Raw genomic sequence first — 21,066 nt, 5'->3', positions numbered from 1 at the left:
AGTCAATATGTAAAAAATACCGATTTCCCATAATAAAGTGACAGTGTTCTCATCTGTACCCCTCTACCATTTAAACAGTCACTCAGTATCTCAGACATACACGTTACTCATAATAAAGTGACAGTGTTCTCATCTGTACCCCTATACCCTCTAAAAAGCCTGCCAATATGCCAAGCTTTATGTGCAGCTGTGTTGGCGGTCCCTCTACTTTCTAGGAAGTGCTTGAGAACAAAGAGGCAGACTCATTAAAAAACTGTGGTTAGGAAAACACCTGCTACCCCGAGTTAATGGATCCCTGAAGAGCTATATAAATAAACAATCTGAATCTCCCCTTTGAAACTGCCACAACCTCTCAATCAGAAAGCTAATAGCAGGCAATGGGCATGAAATTGAATGCACACTCTGCAGGTCAAAGCTTTCAGCCTTCTAGGCATACACATAGACTCATATACTTTAAAGGACAATAAAATTGAATCTGTGGAAACCATTTCAATGGTTTTGACCACTTTACATTGATTACTTTTTCATTAATCTCACAGACCTTTTAACGTGGCACACTCACAGTCTTTTTAAAGGTATTGGGGGTACAGATCGTAGAACAGTAGAATTTACAGTGCAGAAGGGGACCATTTGGCACATCGAGTCTACACCAGCCCTTGAAAGAGCACCCTACTTTAGCCCACACCTTCACACTATCCCCATAACCTAGATACCCTACCCAATCTTTTTGGACACTAAGGGCAATGTAACATGGCCAATCCACCTAACCTGCACATTTTTGGACTGTGGGAGGAAACCAGAGCACCCGGAGGAAAACCACGCAGATACGGGGAGAAAGTGCAAACTCCACACAGACAGTCGCCCGAGGCCGGAATGGAACCCAGGTCCCTGGAGCTGTGAGGCAGCAGTGCTAACCACTGTGCCACCATGCCGCTTTCACTTTATTATGAGCAAACTTAAATTTTTACACAATGACCGACGGTTTGACGGGTTTAAAGGTTGCAGACGGGGACAGCAGCCAAATGAGCCCCATCCCTCCAAACTGAGCCCCTCCAACCCAGCACAAACCCTCCTGACCCCCACATGTCGGGGTCGCTCCAAGTGCTAGTGGGAATCATTTTGTTTTTCTCGCTGGCAGGAGCACTTAGTCGCGGTTCTGGAGAATCACCTCCTATGTGTAATTTCTTTACAAGTAAAACACTGGCGAATACAGCTAATTGGAGTTCAGGCTTTGCAAAAGAAAATCACATTCTAGGCCCAAGCCTTGGAAATATGTAACAACATTGCAGCTCCCTTCAGCAGGATTCCCCCCATTCCCTAACTGTATTAAAACCATAGATGTTTGAGTGAAGTTTATATTTATTATTTTGTGATAAGCAACAGGCAAGAAGATTGTTCTTTATCACAAAATAAATATAACCCCCTGCTAATAGACCACTCCTGGCTATTATTATATATATTATAAATAATTGTACATTTTGGTACAGTCAATGGTCAAATACCAGAAGATAAAGTCATGTATAGGCTAATTTTAAAGTATTTACTTTATTCAATGCCCTCAGGGTTTGGTCCCTGAAGCAGGAGGACATTCAAACCTTACATCCTATCATAGCGCCATCTAGGGGCTATACATATTCATCCATAAAGGGGACAGTGACATGAGTTCTGCTTGAATCTCAGCAATAACTTAGAACATAGAACATTACAGCGCAGTACAGGCCCTTCGGCCCTCGATGTTGCGCCAAACTTGCATTTATGGAGCAATTTTAATGCAGCAAAAAAGGTGCGAGGTGTTTCACAGTAACACTATCAAACACTCAGGAAAAAGATAATGTTGTGGAGGAGAATGCTGAGCTCCAGGTAAATAGATTAGATGGCATTGAGGTACGTAGGGAAGAGGTGTTGGCAATTCTGGACAGGCTGAAAATAGATAAGTCCCCGGGACCAGATGGGATTTATCCTAGGATTCTCTGTAGGCCAGGGAAGAGATTGCTGGACCATTGGCTTTGATTTTTATGTCATCATTGGCTACAGGAATAGTGCCAGAGGACTGGAGGATAGCAAATGTGGTCCCTTTGTTCAAAAAGGGGAGCAGAGACAACCCCGGCAACTATAGACCGGTGAGCCTCACGTCTGTAGTGGGTAAAGTCTTGGAGGGGATTATAAGAGACAAGATTTATAATCATCTAGATAGGAATAATATGATCAGGGATAGTCAGCATGGCTTTGTGAAGGGTAGGTCATGCCTCACAAACCTTATCGAGTTCTTTGAGAAGGTGACTGAACAGGTAGACGAGGGTAGAGCAGTTGATGTGGTGTATATGGATTTCAGCAAAGCGTTTGATAAGGTTCCCCACGGTAGGCTATTGCAGAAAATACGGAGGCTGGGGATTGAGGGTGATTTAGAGATGTGGATCAGAAATTGGCTAGCTGAAAGAAGACAGAGGGTGGTGGTTGATGGGAAATGTTCAGAATGGAGTTCAGTCACAAGTGGAGTACCACAAGGATCTGTTCTGGGGCCGTTGCTGTTTGTCATTTTTATCAATGACCTAGAGGAAGGCGCAGAAGGGTGGGTGAGTAAATTTGCAGACGATACTAAAGTCGGTGGTGTTGTCGATAGTGTGGAAGGAAGTAGCAGGTTACAGAGGGATATAGATAAGCTGCAGTGCTGGGCTGAGAGGTGGCAAATGGAGTTTAATGTAGAGAAGTGTGAGGTGATTCACTTTGGAAGGAATAACAGGAATGTGGAATATTTGGCTAATGGAAAAGTTCTTGAAAGTGTGGATGAGCAGAGGGATCTAGGTGCCCATGTACATAGATCCCTGAAAGTTGCCACCCAGGTTGATAGGGTGGTGAAGAAGGCCTATGGAGTGTTGGCCTTTATTGGTAGAGGGATTGAGTTCCGGAGTCAGGAGGTCATGTTGCAGCTGTACAGAACTCTGGTACGGCCGCATTTGGAGTATTGCGTACAGTTCTGGTCACCGCATTATAGGAAGGACGTGGAGGCTTTGGAGTGGGTGCAGAGGAGATTTACCAGGATGTTGCCTGGTATGGAGGGAAAATCTTATGAGGAAAGGCTGATGGACTTGAGGTTGTTTTCGTTGGAGAGAAGAAGGTTAAGAGGAGACTTAATAGAGGCATACAAAATGATTAGGGGGTTGGATAGGGTGGACAGTGAGAGGCTTCTCCCGCGGATGGAAATGGCTGGCACGAGGGGACATAACTTTAAACTGAGGGGTAATAGATATAGGACAGAGGTCAGAGGTAGGTTCTTTATGCAAAGAGTAGTGAGGCCGTGGAATGCCCTACCTGCTACAGTAGTGAACTCGCCAACATTGAGGGCATTTAAAAGTTTATTGGATAAACATATGGATGATAATGGTATAGTGTAGGTTAGATGGCTTTTGTTTCGGTGCAACATCGTGGGCCGAAGGGCCTGTACTGCGCTGTATTGTTCTATGTTCTATGTTCTAAACACCAGTGGTCGAGGGATTACCAACAGGGGTGCCAATTTCAGACTGAGATGAGGAGGAATTTCTTCCCTCAGAGGGTTGTGAGTCTTTGGGACTCCTTGATGCAGAGAGCTGGGGGGGGGCAGAGTACTTGGGCTGGATTCTCCCTCCTGGGACGCCCGGAATGTGCTCCCCCCATGGGACAGAGAATGGGGCGTTGTGGAAATTCGGGATTGGTGCCGGTCGCCGGCCCGAGCATGGTGCTCTGGCTGCACGAACGAGGTCCATGATGCTCGGCACCGGGGTGGAGGGGATGTAAATAAATGCAAATGGGTCTTAAACTTGCATCTCTTTAGCAAGCCCGGCGCTCTGTGCTCCGGCCTCCTGTGATTCTCCGGTCCGGAATCACATTGTGAGTCAGCAATCGCGAGCCTGACGTGGTGTACCCCGTGGTGGACCAAGGGGGCAATGGTTGCCCCCTTGGCCTATTGTGAAAGCCACTACTCCAGGGTCACATTGCTAGAGACTCTCCGTGTCCATCTGAGGGCCAAACCCCTCCCAACAATGCACTGCTTGCCCACGCCTCCTCTACGAGACGCACCCCCCCCCTCACAGGGTCCCCTATGGGGGACAATCCCCAGGGACCCCTGTAATAGGGTGACCACCCCAGGGACCCCCTGTAATAGCGTGACCCTCCACAGGGAACCCCTGCCTAAAGGAAACCCCTCCACCGACACCTCCCCCAACCCCCAATGAAAATACCAAATTGGTGTCTTTTTAGAAATTTATTACAAGATGAAATAGTAAAATAAATGGCTGGGGAAAGAGAGAGAAATCAGGAGAGGCAGAGACAGGGAAATGGCTGTGCCCCGAGTCTCAACCTGACGCTGGTGGAGAGAGAGAATGTTTAAGGTAGTGGTTGGGATGCCAATCAAGCAAAATGCTTTGTCCTGGATGGAGCGTCTTGAGCATTATTGAAGCTGCATCGCAGTCCTGACTTGGTGGACAGACTTTGGGAATTCCCAGCCTCTGACCCCTTGTAGCCACAGTATTTATATAGCTGATCCAGTTCCTGGTCAATGGCTCTGCCCCTTTCAGGGACCCCCTTCAGGCCCTGCCTCCTGCCAGAGCCATCCTGGCACCCACCCTGGTAGTGCCAAACTGACTGCTTTCCATTTTTGGAAACCAGAAGTGATTCTCGCTGAGGTCCTAGTGCCCCTGAGGGTTGGAAAATCCCGGGAGCTGGGAGAATCCAGCTTAAAACTGGCAGAGCATATTTAAATGAATATTTGAAGCATATTTAAATGTGCATCTTGTATATGCTACACACTGCTTGCACTGTGCATCTTGTATATGGTACACACTGCTTGCACTGTGCATCTTGTATATGGTGCCCACTGCTTGCACAGTGCATCTTGTATATGGTGCACACTGCTTGCACTGTGTATCTTGTATATGGTGCACACTGCTTGCACTGTGCATCTTCTATATGGTGCACACTGCTTGCACTGTGCATCTTGTATATGGTGCCCACTGCTTGCACTGTGTATCTTGTATATGGTGCCCACTGCTTGCACAGTGCATCTTGTATATGGTGCACACTGCTTGCACTGTGTATCTTGTATATGGTACACACTGCTTGCACAGTGCATCTTGTATATGGTGCACACTGCCTGCACTGTGTATCTTGTATATGGTACACACTGCTTGCACAGTGCATCTTGTATATGGTGCACACTGCTTGCACTGTGTATCTTGTATATGGTACACACTGCTTGCACAGTGCATCTTGTATATGGTACACACTGCTTGCACTGTGCATCTTGTATATGGTGCACACTGCTTGTACTGTGCATCTTGTATATGGTGCCCACTACTTGCACTGTGCATCTTGTATATGGTGCACACTGCTTGTACTGTGCATCTTGTATATGGTGCACACTGCTTGTACTGTGCATCTTGTATATGGTGCCCACTGCTTGCACAGTGCATCTTGTATATGGTGCACACTGCTTGCACTGTGCATCTTGTATATGGTGCACACTGCTTGTACTGTGCATCTTGTATATGGTGCCCACTGCTTGCACTGTGCATCTTGTATATGGTGCACACTGCTTGTACCTGCATCTTGTATATGGTGCCCACTGCTTGCACTGTGCATCTTGTATATGGTGCACACTGCTTGCACAGTGCATCTTGTATATGGTACACACTGCTTGCCCTGTGCATCTTGTATATGGTGCACACTGCTTGTACCTGCATCTTGTATATGGTGCCCACTGCTTGCACTGTGCATCTTGTATATGGTGCACACTGCTTGCACAGTGCATCTTGTATATGGTACACACTGCTTGCACTGTGTATCTTGTATATGGTGCACACTGCTTGCACTGTGCATCTTGTAAATGGTGCACACTGCTTGCACTGTGTATCTTGTATATGGTGCACACTGCTTGCACTGTGTATCTTGTATATGGTGCACACTGCCTGCACTGTGCATCGGTGGTGGAGGGAGTGAATGTTTGGTCGAGCTTCTTAAGTGGAAGTAATTATCTGATTGTATTTCATGTACATTTCTGGTGTTGGAGATCAGTAACGATAGACATTGGCATTGTTACAAGCTAACTGATTGTAGTTACCCATTTTTAAAAATCCATAACATTACCCAAGGATTATTGATTTATATTCCCCGTTCCCCAATTTGTGCATTCCTCTCTTGCTGGCATTGACTAATGCTGGGCATAATTCCATTAGCATCCCTCAATTCTCTCATACACGTGGCCATTTTTCCTATGTGAGTCTAGGAGAGTTTACACAAGATATTCGCTCCACAGTTTCGGCAGTGGTGTATTTCTGAAGATTTATGTCTCTCATGATCCATTGCATGGACTATTTTTACGAGCACTGCTGACTCAGTCTGGCTCTCTGGGAAGTGCACAGTATATTCCCTGGCACTGATAGTGAAAGCACTAATGCATAGAGTCATAATTCTTGGACAGGGAAATCAGGAAAAAGAAATACAGTAAAGCAGCAAACAGAATTGCTGACACAGATACTGGAATATTCTTGGGGATAGATCACATCCACACTTCCCAACACAGCTTTTATAACACAAATTTACTCTCTCATTTGTTAATCATCAATCTGTCTGGAGAAAATTATATGTTGTTTTTCAGAATGAATCCAATGTTACAAAAGTGACTAGGTGGTTATTTGTGGTCGAAGGATGAATTGCAAAAACCCACGTTTTAAATAACATTCTTTCCTGGTGTGTGGGCCTTGCTGGCAGGGCCAACATTCATTACTGTCCCCAATCGTCCTTGAACTGAGTGGCTTGCTCGGCCATTCCAGAGCGCAGCTAAGAGTCAACCAGATTGCTGTGCGTCGGTATGGTAAGGATGGCAGAATTTCTTTCCCTAAAGTGCCAGTAGTGAACAAGATGGGTTTTTACAACAATCAATGATGGTTTCGTAGTCGTCATTACTGAGATTAGCTTTGAAATTCAGGTTTGAATCTGTGTCCCCAGAACATTACATCAGGATAACTAGCTGACTAGTCCAGTGACATTACCAATATGCCACCGTCTCCCCCTTTATATAGAAATAATATGTATATTAAAGTGCATTATCAATTCAACTGAAATTCAATTTCTTCAGAAGAAGCATCTAACTGAGGTTACATCAATTTGTAACACTTGTAACAATGTAATTGTCAGTGAAATTCATGAACTCTTTTCTGGATAAATAGATAAATTGTTATGGTTTGTCTGTTTCAGATCCCAGTCTGTATCAGCTTTATTTAGTCCAGGATTAATCAAGTTCTTGGAAGGAGGAAGGACATTTCCAATACTAATACTGCAAGTGGTCTCGCAGATCAAATGGTTGCTTTTAGCTAGTGTGTCAAATAATATTGCCAAATTGGGTGCTTTGAGTTTGGTGCTTTAGCACATGTGAGTAAGTTGCTGGATGCATTTGCCCCTTGATTCCATTCTTGCAGATATTTGGAGGTTCATTGCAACTCTGGTTTCACTTTGGTGTCATTATCATGGAGTAAAGAATGACATAGATTGTACAGCACAGAAACAGGCCATTCGGCCCAACTGGTCTATGCCAGTCTACATGAACTGTCTCCCACTCTACTTCATCGAGCCTGGCAGCGTAGCCTTCTATTCCTTTCTCCCTTATGTATTTATCTCATTTCCCTTTGAATGCATCTATAAGGCATCAATGAAGAAAACATTATCACTTTGTTGTGTAATGCAATCAAGCTAATGGGAAGTATTATTTTCAAAGCATGGTTATAGTTCAGGGACTCTTGTCCATTCATGTTGAGGTCAATAGAGCTTCATGACCAGAAAGCTTTCTTGTGTTTCTTATATTCTCGAGATGTGGGTGTTTCTAACAATGATACCATTCATTACCCATCCCGAGTTGCTCTTGAGGGGGTAATTCCGATCCTTCTCAAACTGCTCGGTCGGGATTTCCAGGATTTTGACTAAGTGACATTAAAGGATTAACAATATATTTCCACGTTGCCAGCTAAGAAATGGGGGGTGGGGGAGGCATTAGGATCCCAAAAGGAAATCTTGTGGAGACAGAGGGCACGACTGCCAAATAAATGCTCTGCGTCTGGAGGCGGCCATTGTCACGGTAAGAGAGGAAATAGTAGAGAAATTGATAACTGGATAGGGTGAAAATAGATGAAAAAGGATGAGGGATAAATCCAACAACTCCGACCCTTAAAGCTTAGAGCCTGTGATGGGGAAAGCGTTAGAAACGATGGGCAGGATCTTCCGCCAATGGCCACGCTGTTTTGCGTAGCTCGCCCGTTCTGCCACCGTGGAACCCACTGGGGAAGGTTGCCTTAGGCGGGACCAAAAGATCCCGCAGGTGAGAAGGTCCGGAAAATCCTACCAAATAATTTGGGATAAAATTCGTTAACAATTGGGAAAAAAGAGTCACTATGTGAAAGCCAGCACGACGGTAAATGGTGTTTGATTAACGTGATTAAGTTATTTGATGAAGAAATCTCGAGGTTGATGATGGCTGAGTTGATGTGTATATGCTCTATCACGCCAGTACAATATTTTTCCAATCCCACATCATCAAAATTTGCGATCTCTCTGGGGAAGGAGGTGGCGTATTGGTATTGTCACTGGACTAGTAATCCCGAGACAAGGGGTAATGCTCTGGAACCCCGGTTCGAATCCCACCGCGGCAGATGGTGAAATTTGAATCCAATAAAATCTTGGGCACTGCTGCCTCACAGCGCCAGGGACCCGGGTTCAATTTCGGCCTTAGGTGACTGTCTGTGTGGAGTCTGCATATTCTCCCCGTATCTGCGTGGGTTTCTTCCGGGTGCTCCGGTTTCCTCCCGCAGTCCAAAGATGTGAAGGTTGGGTGGATTGGCCACACTAATTTGCCCTTAGTATCCAAAGATGCCTAGGTTGGATTGCGGGAATAGGCCAGAGGAGTGATCCTAGGTAGAGTGCTCTTTTGGAGGGTCAGAGCTGACTCGATGGGCCGAATGGCCTCCTTCTTTACTGTAGGGATTCTATGATTCCCTGAGTGAGATTGCCAATTTACTATTAAGTTACAGGCAGTTTTATAATAAAAGTAATTGCCCACTCGAAGCTATTCAACAGGCTGAAAAACAAATGACAGGGTATTTTTGGAAGTAACAGAAAGAAGGAACATTCACCTCCTAATATTCCTGGTTGGATTCCGACCAAACTCCTTGAGGTGAAATCCCCACTGCACAAGCTGGTTTCCCCTGCACTAATCCCCACCCTGGCCCACACACACAACACAGGCGCCATTGAGACTTCTGGCTGTTTACATGGAACCAGGACGCTTTTATTGACTGTAAACCTTTCAAAAAGACACTCCTAAAAATGCCTGAGCCTTACGTAGACAAACTGTTTCCACAATATGTGTTTTAAAGGAAGAAGATGATAAGAACATTTAATATCTTTCCATGATTTACAAACTGATTTAACAAAAGATTAGAGTATTGAGAATATGTGTTCATTATTTCATCTCTTTTGGAAGGGAGACATGATTATGAATAGTGGTTCCCATAGTCCCCTTGCTTTTATTATTCAATAACCTTACTCAAAAAGAGGTCTAATGCATGTCTCTCTCAGTGTAATTCTTACCGTTGAAGAAAATAGAACAAATAGGTCTAAGTTCAACCTTTTCAATAGTCACAATAAACAGGAATTGTGAAACTGCTTCAATTATTTGCTCAGCAATCCCTTACTTAGGACAGTCTAACTAAAACCAATCTCATGAACGTAATGGCTCAGTGAATGGTTACAACTGACTCGGAAGATCCCATTTGTATTCAACTCTGGATTGGTCCAGACCTCCGGAGAGAGTACGAGATTATGGTTCTGGGCGGCAACATGTCTGAATCCATGAGGAAAGGCAGCACCACCCTCATCTACAAGGGAAAGGGAGGAGATCAGAAATTGGTTTCAGATGTCACTGCTTAAGGTGGACTGTAAAGTTCTGTCCAGGGTCATTGTCAATCGAGTTAAATCTGCTCTGGAGTTGGTGATTCACTCTGACAAGACCTGTGCTGCAGTCGGCAGGACAATCTCTGAGAGCCTTGTGCTATTCAGGGATATGATTGCCTATGTGTAAGACAGGGGGGTAGATACCTGCCTCATCGGCCTTGACCATGCGCAGGCTTTGGACAGAAGGTTGCACCCCTATTTGATGGATGTGCTCTCCATCAAATGGAGTTTTGGAAGTGAATCGACAATCAAATCCAATTATTCTGCACAAGCCTTAGTAGTGCAGTTTCAGTCAATGGTGGGAATCAGAAAGCTTTCTGATCAAATATGGAGTGAGGCAGGTCTGTCCTCTCTCCCCTGTCCTGTCCTGTGTTGCATCAAACCTTTTTATAAGTCCATCAGAAAGGCACAAGATGGGTGACAATGCCAAGTAGAAGAGGCACTCAGGACAAAGTGTCCCTGCAATGGACAATGTCACCATCTTCTGCTCAGATCCTCTGTCAGTGCAAAGACTGATGAATGTCTACGACCTGTTCAAACCCGCCTCGGGAGACAAAATAAATTGGGGCAAAAGCAAGATGGGGCTGTAAGCTCCGTGAGGTGGCAATTGTAGTCACACTGCCATTCTGCTCTGTGTTGCTGGCACTGAAATGCAGTCTCACCGTTCTTTCTGACTTTCCAACTCAGGCTGGCTGAGAGGGGTGAAATGCAGAGGGTTCCTAAGACCTATGTCAAGGGTGGCTATTTCAAAAGTAAGGGAGCTAGGGCCCCCTTTTTTACAGCAGTAAAGCAGGTAAATTTAAAGGTAAGGCACTTTGAGAAGCCAGGGAGAAAGGTACATGTGTAAGGTAAGGTAAGTAGTGATTGCCTGAGTTATCTTCTGCTTTGTCTGGAGGTTGCAAATAAACAGGGTCAGTATGGACAGGATGTACAAGACTCTCAACAACCAAGCGAAAAACTCACTCAACATCACCCTGATCATGATGGCCATCTTTATGTGCAGCTGCATCAAGCTGTGTGTAAACATTGTGTCATATGAGAATACCTTTAAGAAATGGGTGTATAAGAAATGTACCTTTAAGAAATGGGTGTTTATCAGTGATGTCAGAGTGTGGGTGGAGCTGGGTTGTCAGTTTTTTTAGTTTTGTTTTATGCTGTTTGCTGCAGGGTGTGTTTTAGTTTTGTTTCCAATGTTGGAGCTGAAGCCAGACAGAGCAGGTGTACTGTTGATCTCTCTGCCATGAAAAAAACTATCTCTTGATCATTTGGTGAATTCAGAATAATAAATGTTCTCAGTAGTGAATGTAAACCTAATGTGGTTCTGTTAAAAGGTGTTTCTTTTGTCTTCTGAATGTTGTTTGGAAAGTTATTAAGGATTACTTAGTGTTGTATTCTTTGGGGGTTGTATTTGAATTAATGGTTGCTAAGATGTTTACTGTATGTTTTAAAAAGGTTAACTTGAGTTCATAGAATAAACATTGTTATGCTTTAAAAAATACTTTTCCATTTCTGCTGTCCGCCACCTGTAGAGTGGGCCATGTGCTCCCCATACCACAATCTATTAAATGTTGTGGATCAGGTGAACTCCATGATGCACTTTGGGGTTCATCTGAACCCTGGCCCATAACAATCGCGTGTCATGACGTACTGAGGTTCTACCTGTCCCAAGTGTGAAGAATAGGTCTGACCATGTTTCTATAGAACTCTCCGAGCAGATGGACCGTGTGGTACCACCTGTGTTTCATGGAGAAGTTCATGCAGAAAAATACCACAGGTCCATCAGGCACGTAACATCATCAAAGCCCCTGTAGGAAGAGGAGATAATGGATCTAGTCAGATGGTTCCCTGATCAGACTGTCATTTGGTAAAATGCTTCATCACCAGGACTTTCAAACAAGCACCAAGGTGCAGCTAGGTTGGTGGTGAGAAAGACCCTCCTAGTCAGTTCCTTTCTGCACCCCAGAGTTTTAGCCCCTCTGCATATTCCACTCGAGGGGGCTGTGGTGGGGAAGAGACCATGTCCACCTCCTTCTGGAATGTGCATCTGCTCAGAAGATCTGGAAATGGATGCAATAGTTTTTGTCGAGGTCATCCCAAGCAGCTCCATGACACTGGACTGTTTGCTCTACGGGCTATTCCCGGGGATGCACCCTGAGATAAAAATCAACTGTGGCTGGAGAACCAGCAACCTGGTGACTGAAACGCACGGGTATTCCTGTGTGAAGAATTGTTCATGACAATTATCATAGAATCATAGAATTTACAATGCAGAAGGAGGCCATTTGGCCCATCGAGTCTGCACCGGCTCTTGGAAAGAGCACCCTACCCAAGGTCAACACCTCCACCCTATCCCCATAACCCAGTAACCCCACCCAACACTAAGGGAAATTTTGGACACTAAGGGCAATTTATCATGGCCAATCCACCTAACCTGCACATCTTTGGACTGTGGGAGGAAACCGGAGCACCCGGAGGAAACCCACGCACACACGGGGAGGATGTGCAGACTCCGCACAGACAGTGACCCAAGCCAGAATCGAACCTGGGACCCTGGAGCTGTGAAACAATTGTGCTATCCACAATGCTACCGTGCTGCCCTCCACAATGCTACCGTGCTGCCCTTATTCAATGATAGTACAGCATAGGGTTGAAAATTGGGATAAATCCCCTCAGGCTTTATTGTTTGACAATGAATCTTGTAACTATTGATTATAGTTATTATTTTAGTGAGTACTACAGTACTGGAAGAAATTGGTTTGGTTTGCCTTATGTAATGGTCTTAGAATCATAGAATAAAATCCCTACAGGGTAGAAGGAAACCATTCGGCCCATCGAGTCTTCACCAACCTTCCAAAAGAGCACTCTACCCAGGTCCACACCCCCATCCACCCTGCCCCATCCCCTTAACAACACCTAATCTGCATATCCCTGGACACATAGGGGCAATTGATCATGGCCAATCCACCTAACCTGCACATCTTTGGACTATGGGAGGAAACTGGAGCACCCGGAGTAAACCCATGCAGACACTGGGAGAAAGTGCAAACTCCACACAGTCACCCAAGGCCGGAATCGAACCCAGGTCCCTGGTGCTGTGAGGCAGCAGTGCTAACCACTGTGCCACCGTGCCACCCATAGTCATGTAGTCACTTTTAGAAATGTGATGAATTTTCCCAAATATTGGCAAAAGCCAACAGCAGGTGGAAAAAGTAGTGTTGGAACTGTCAAGACCAATGGCGACTCTCTCTGCTGTTTCCTCCCGAACCTCGGAAGAAAAAATGGCAGGTGGCACCTCTCACGATGGCACGCTGGTGGGAGCCATTTCGTCCCTCCAGCAACTTAATTTTTTTAAGATCGGGACACTATTTTTAAAGGTTAACCAGGAACCTGGGGTGGCGGCTTGGCTGGGGACTTTTATGACTTTCTTCGGTTGGAAAGGATTAACTAAGGTGTTCAGTGGAGGTCTTTGAGTAAGGTGAGGGATGTCCATGGCTGTGTTTGAGAAGTTCATCACGGGGGGCGGGGAGGGGGGCGGGGTGGGGGGGGGGGGGTGGGGGTGAAGTGGGGGAGGGAGAAGGGGGCTGAAAAAGGGGAAAATTTGTACAAACTGTGTAGTTGTGTATTGGGAAGTTTGATCCCCGAATTGTTTATGTTTTGTACCCTTTTATATACGTTTGGAATAAAATACATTAATTTAAAAAACCAAATAGATTGCGGAAGCACGTGGGTTTAATGCAAGATCAACAGAGGTTTATTGAATAGGTCTTAGTGGAATTCATTTTGATTCTTCCTTTGAATGACTTCTGTATCTTCCTTTGACCATTCTTCTCTGGAGAAGTTATTTTACTCCTGCTGTGTGGCCAGTTCTGCCACAATTTTTACATTGTTGGAGCAAGGACAGACAATCAACCTGTTAATGACATGTCTGTTGCTGGGTCGACTTCTTCTGGGAGGCAACCCGTTTATGGATCTGAGCTGAGAAGCTTCCTTAGCATTGCGCTCCATTGAAACAACAATATCTAATGCACTCTTCAGACTTTGATTCAGTTCTGTTAATAATCTTCTTTGAATGGCCTCATTTTTCAAACCACACATGAAACAATCTCTAATTGTGTTTTCTAATGAGTCACCAAATTCACAAAACTCTGCAAGTCATTTCAGGTTGCAATCAACTGTGTAATATTTTGCCCTTCTAAAACATTTCTCCGATGAAATTGAAATCTCTCCGCAATAATCAATGGCTTTGGTGAACAATGATCTTCTAATATTTAACCAATCCTTGATATTTCTCATCTCATTCATGCCACACAAGTGCCAGGCAGTGACCATCTCCTACAAGATAGGATCTAACCATTGCCCCTTGACATTCAATGGCATTACCATCGCTGAATCCCTCACTATCAACATCCTGGGGGGGTTACCATTGATCAGAATCTGGACTCGCCATATCAATTATAGGTATAGGGATTAAAAATAATAAAGTCAAAGAAATGCGAACAATGGAAAATCTAAACGAAAGTGATATACAAACAAGTACTGGCTGTGCCAGGGTGCTAGCATGGCATGCCATGGTACCAGGATGGCAGTGCCAAGGTGCCCATTACCCAGCAGAGGGCCACAACACTATGGTGAATGTTTCTCAGTCTGTATAGTATTATATCAGTATATTGGGTAAATAGACCCCCATATCTATTGTTTGTACTCATGCCAGTGCTTTTTACTATCCTTTTAATGTTCTTGGCTTCCCAAATCAATTCTTTCTCATCAAGATTCTTTCTCATCATTCTTTCCCATCAAGAATATAAGTACTGCTGTGCTCGAATATCCATCTGGAAATTGTCATGCGAATCATTGCAAAAATGACCAACCTTATATCATAGATTATCATAGATTATCACAGAATTTACAGTGCAGAAGGAGGCCACTCGGCCCATCGAGTCTGCACCGGCTCTTGGAAAGAGCACCCTACCCAAGGGCAACACCTCCACCCTATCCCCATAACCCAGTGACCCCACCCTAAGGGCAATTTTGGACACTAAGGGCAATTTTTCATGGCCAATCCACCTAACCTGCACATCTTTGGACTGGTTCATCTGGTATCATCTGGTTCATCCAAGACTGGAAACTTAAGTGTGCATTTCTCTAAACTTAATTTCTTAATGTTTTGCTTACTCACAGAACTTTCTCGATTGTAGCATGCTTCATCACAGTACTCAACAAATCATAAACAGTATCAGGTCTGGTCTGGGTGCACAACCAGTTCAATTGCCCAATCAAACTTCTCAATTGATCTGTTTCTTCCTTCGACACTGGAGCCTCCTTTTTGTGAGGATCTGACCCAATTTATTGGGACGCTACTGACGTTTTCTAGATAATATTGTCGATTCAATGTCACTCCTGACTTGTTCTGCTTAGAGTCTAAACCTTTGTGTTTAAAGGCCCCTGAAGCCTGGAATCCAACCTTAAATTCCTTCTTGATTTTATCACTCACCCATTGCTCAAATTCTACAGAATCACCCCACAGAAAATCATCACCAAGTATGATAAAGATTCTTGCTAGTTTCTCCTTGTGATACCAATAGAACCTCACAGAGTCTGCCTTTTACTGGAAACAACCTGTTTTCAACAGGACCGACCTCAGGCAAAAGTACCATGCTCTTTAAGCATCATTCAATCCATAAATGCATTTCATATAACATATTTAAATTAAAAATTGTTTTTGCAATTAAGGGACAATTCTTTGAAGAGTGGCCAATGCACCTATCCTGCTCATCTTTCCGTTGTAGGAGTGAGACCCATGCAGACATGTGCAAACTCCACAGACAGTGACCCGGGGTCAGGATCAAACCCAGGACCTCGGCGCCGTGAGGCAGTAGTGCCACTGTGCCACCCTCACTTCATATAAACTTGCTGCAAACTTTCACAATTTCCCTTCTCTGTCGCAGGCCTTTTCAGATGGTTTCAAATACCCTTCCCTTTGAAATATCTCAATCTAGTTTGCAGTTTATAATCTGGTTGATCAGCCAATATTTTATGTGACTTGTCATCCATCACTGCATGGTTTCTCTCTCACAGACCATCACTGGACGGGCTCTCAGCCGCAATGTGCATGTAATAGCCCGCATGGGACTCACGGGGTGGGAATGATTATCTTCCCCGTGGCCCTTATGGACTATGAACTCCCCCGCTTGGGGCGCCGGGGGTATCTCTATTGACCTTTGCATAAAAGGTCGGCCAGTAAGCAGAAAGGAACCCAGTAGGGATCTACCGGACTGTGTATATATTATCCTGCAAATGAAAACTGTGTTTATTTTATTCTACTCAGTGTGGACTCCCCGTATCCTTATTGAAATGCATAACTATGATACTCAAATTTTCGCAACTCTCAGAATTCCTAATTGGCAAATTCCCCACCATTGTCAGGAATTCCATTGGTGTTCCTAATCTTGGGCGAAATTCTCCCCCAACGGCGCGATGTCCGCCGACTGGCGCCCAAATAGGCGCCAATCAGACGGGCATCGCGCCGCCCCAAAGGTGCGGAATGCTCCGCATCTTTGGGGGCCGAGCCCCAACATGGAGGGGCTAGGCCGACGCCGGAGGGATTTCCACCCCGCCAGCTGGCGGAAATGGCGTTTGTTGCCCCGCCAGCTGGCGCGGAAATGCGGCGCATGCGCGGGAGCGTCAGCGGCCGCTGACAGTTTCCCGGCGCATGCGCGGGAGCGTCAGCGGCCGCTGACAGTGTCTCACGCATGCGCAGTGGGGAGAGTGGTGGAGGCCGTGGCGGAGGCGGAAGGGAAAGAGTGCCCCCACGGCGCAGGCCCGCCCGCGGATTGGTGGGCCACGATCGCGGGCCAGGCCACCGTGGGGGCACCCCCCGGGGTCAGATCGCCCCGCGCCCCCCCCAGGACCCCGGAGCCCGCACACGCCGCCTGGTCCCGCCGGTAAATACCAGGTTTAATTTACGCCGGCGGGACAAGCAATTTCTGGGCGGGACTTTGGCCCATCCGGTCCGGAGAATTGAGCAGGGGGTCCCTCCAACCGGCGCGGCCCGATTCCTGCCCCCGCCCAATCTCCGGTACCGGAGACTTCGGCGGGGGCGGGATTCACGGCGGCCAACGGCCATTCTCCGACCCGCCGGGGATCGGAGAATGACGCCCCTTGTTCCCATCCATTTCTCCGTGACTTTATCGACAATGGTCTTTTTGTCCTTACTATGTATCACAGTGGATCGGCTAAATCAGGTCGCCATATCTATAAATGGGTGACCTGCGCCCCATGCAGCCGATCAGGGTTGTGCGTGTGGCCTGCCAGATTTTCTTTGGTCTTTGCCGATATTCCTCCGGCTTCTGTCCACAAAGTTTTTTCCCTCCCAGTATGACAAAAGTGATATACACAACACAAGCAAGGGCACATAAGGTGAGGTGTGTGCTGACTGCACACAACATTGACTGTGAGAGCCATGCGCTCCCTCTGCATCCAATCAAGGCTTGAATATTTCTTCAATTTTTACCATTTCAAGTTGATGACACTTCGATTAATCTATGGAAGATTAAGCATTTTCTATAACACATTATGAAATATTCGGCGTGTGTTAAATGCCTTTAATCTTATTCCTGAGTGAACATGCCCGATTTCAGTCATGTGGCCCACTGATATGAAGGAGGGCTGCTCATACGGCCCACTCACGAGCCTAGGTTGCCTATCACTGCTATAAAGTGGAGCAGAAAAACACTCCTGTCTTTATCCCTTAAGTCCATTACCACTGCATCGTTAAATTCTCTGGCTAGTGACAAGCTCACAACAGGACGTGGTGGTGTCTTCCAATATTTTATACAAATTTCACACTGTGCTGTGACTTGCTCAATAAGGTGGCTGTATTCTGTATCAAGAATTCCAGCACCTTGCAGTAAAACTTTAGATTTTTGTGGCACTGGATGTGCAAACTGTCTGTGCAACTTCCAACTAATCTTTTTGTCCATGAAATTCTTATTCCCAGAAGTTAACAAGACTTCTTGAACGCTTTAGTGAGAAATTTCTGGTGTTTTTGCGCCCGTCTTTAAGGAAGGATGTGTTAGCCTTGGAAAGAGTCCAGAGGAGGTTCACAAGAATGATCCCTGGAATGAAGAGCTTGTCATATGAGGAGCGGTTGAGGACTCTGGGTCTGTACTCGTTGGAGTTTAGAAGAATGAGGGGGGATTTTATTGAAACTTACAGGATACTGAAATGCCGAGACATGGAGAGGATGTTTCCACGAGTAGGAAAAACTAGAACCCGAGGGCACAGCCTCAGACTGAAGGGACAATCCTTTAAATCTGAGATGAGGAAAGATTTATTCAGCCAGAGGGTGGTGAATCTGTGGAACTCTTTGCCACAGAAGGCTGTGGAGGCCAAATCACTGCGTGTCTTTAAGACAGAGATAGATAGCTTCTTGATTAATAAGGAGATCAGGAGTTATGGGGAGAAGGCAGAAGAATGGGGATGAGAAACATATCTTCCATGATTGAATGGTGGAGCAGACACGATGGGCCGAATGGCCTAATTCTGCTCCGGTGTCTTCTGGTCTTCTGGAATACTGTCGCTCTGTCGTTCTTCATGTCGAGCGTCATCTGTGCTTTTTCTAAAAATCAAAGACCTGCTTACCAATAGAGGTATGTTGCTAGAAACTATATCTGAGCTGATGAAAAGGTTAAACCCAGCTCTCCTGCAAGGGAGGACTACCTTTTGGAAGATGTTAGCATGTTGTCATCTGCAAACCAGAAGCACATAGAGCTTTCATACTCCTTGACCTTCTGCCGATCTGCCTTACCAAAGACTCCAGGCAGCAGTTAAGCCAGCCTACCCAACACACTGTGGAAGCACAGCCACTAGCTAGAACTGCACAGTTGAATAAATCTGCCATCAAAATACTCATTTGGAACGATATTTAAGATTTCCCTCTTCAAACTCAGTGAACCAAAACTTGTCCTTCGTGGCATTTCCCTCATCATTTTCAGCCTCAGAATTATCTGTTTATTTTTTTAAATTTAGAGTACCCAAGTACTTTTTCCAATTCAGGGGCAATTTAGCGCGGCCAATCCACCTACGCTGCACATCTTTGGGTTGTGGGGGTGAAGCCCACGCAGACACGGTGAGAATGTGCAAACTCCACACGGACAGTGACCCGGGGCCGGGATCGAACACGGGTCCTCAGCGCCGTGAGGCAGCTGTGCTAACCACTGGGCCGCCCCGCTGCCCAAGGAATTATCTGTTTCTTATGTTTCTTTCACAAACTTGATTATTTCACTGTGAGCAACGCATTGCATAATGATCCGTGGAATCACACTGATAACAGTGATTAACCATTCCCCATGAATTTCTTTGGTTTATGCATCTGCGGTCACATTCCCGACTGAGTGCGACTTCACACAGAGCATGGAAGATTGGCAAGAAGAGGGAAATCTTAAATACCTTTCTAAATATCTAACACTGTTTGTATTTGTTTTTTAACATTTAGCTGCAAGCACTGTCTAGCTTCCAAATCTCATCCGGCGGCCTATGTAGAGTTTCAGAAGCTATTCACTGGTCCTCCTGTACGTGAGCTCAACAAGTTCCTTTGGGGTGAATTCAGACATTCTCTGTGCGACCGCGACCAGCACAGAGTGCGACTTCAAACAGAGTGTGGAGGTTTGGTGAGGAGGGGAGGGAGGTACTCATTGGCTTTTTCTAACTTTCTCACCCTGTAGGAATTGGTTTCTGCTCCATCACAGGGGAAGAGGTGAGTTGTTGGTGAGAATCTGGTGAATATCTGGTGAGTGGTCATGGTCTACCTCCAAAGGTTTAAAATAAAACTGGATTTGTGATAAGATTAATATCTAAAAGAAGATAAATAATTGAATAAAATAATTAAGTGATTAAATACAGCACCGTGGGTGGCACGGTAGCACAGTGGTTAGCACTGTGGCTTCACAGCGCCAGGGTCCCAGGTTCGATTCCCTGCTGGGTCACTGTCTGTGCGGAGTCTGCACGTTCTCCCCGTGTCTGCGTGGGTTTCCTCCTGGTGCTCCGGTTTCTGCCCACAGTCCAAACACGTGCAGGTTAGGTGGATTGGCCATGATAAATTGCCCTTAGTGACCAAAAAAGGTGAGGAGGGGTTATTGGGTTATGGGGATAGGGCTTAAGTGGGTTGGTGCAGACTTGATGGGCCGAATGGCCCCCTTCTGCACTGTATGTTCCATGTTCTATAAGTATGGCGGAACAGGTGATGTGTCAAGGCTGCAGCATATGGGAGCTATTGGATACTATTGTTATCCAGGGCAAGCAGAGGGGTAGCACAGTGGCGCAGTTAGCACAGCTGCCTCCCGGCGCCTAGTCCCAGGTTCGATCCCGACTCTGGGTCACTGTCCGTGTGGAGTTTGCACATTCTCCCCATGTCTGTGTGGGTTTCGCCCCCCCCCACCCAAAGATGTGCAGGGTAGGTGGATTGGCCACGCTAAATTGGCCCTTAATTGGAAAAAAAATGAATTGGGCACTCTAAAATTTATATCTATAAAAAAATCCAGGGCAAGCATGTTTGCAGTAAGTGTCTGCGGCATGAGGAGTAATTGAGCTGGAGGCTGAACTGCGGACACTGCGACACATTGGGGAAGGAGAAAGTTACCTGGATGCATTGTTTCAGGAATCATACCCCTTAGGGTAGGATCTTCTGATTTGGAAAGTGATCAGGGACAGGAAGTGTGAGCTGAGGCAAGTAAGGGGACCCAGAAGGAAAGAGTGCAGCCTCTGCAATTGTCCAACATGATTGAGGTACTTTCAGCTTGTTTGGATGAGAGTGCGGGCTGCAGGATGGGTGAGCTGACAGGCCATGGTGTGGTGGTGCAGGATGGCATTCAAGTTGGGGGAAAGCACATAAGAATATAATGGTAGTAGGGGACAATATAGTGAGGAGGATTGACACTGTTCTCTGCAGCGAGGAGCGAAAGTCCAGATGCTGTGTTGCCTGCCCACCCCAGGGTTTGAGACATTACCTCAGGGCTGGAGAGGAACCTACAGTGGGAACGGGAGGGTCCTGTTGCCATGGTCCCATGTTAGTACCAACTTGCCTTTCTTAGCCCAGGC

This window comes from Scyliorhinus torazame, chromosome 22 (assembly GCF_047496885.1).
Source record: "Scyliorhinus torazame isolate Kashiwa2021f chromosome 22, sScyTor2.1, whole genome shotgun sequence".
Lineage (NCBI taxonomy): Eukaryota > Metazoa > Chordata > Chondrichthyes > Carcharhiniformes > Scyliorhinidae > Scyliorhinus > Scyliorhinus torazame.
The sequence above is the reverse complement of the archived record's forward strand: the minus strand, read 5'-3'. Positions refer to the sequence as shown.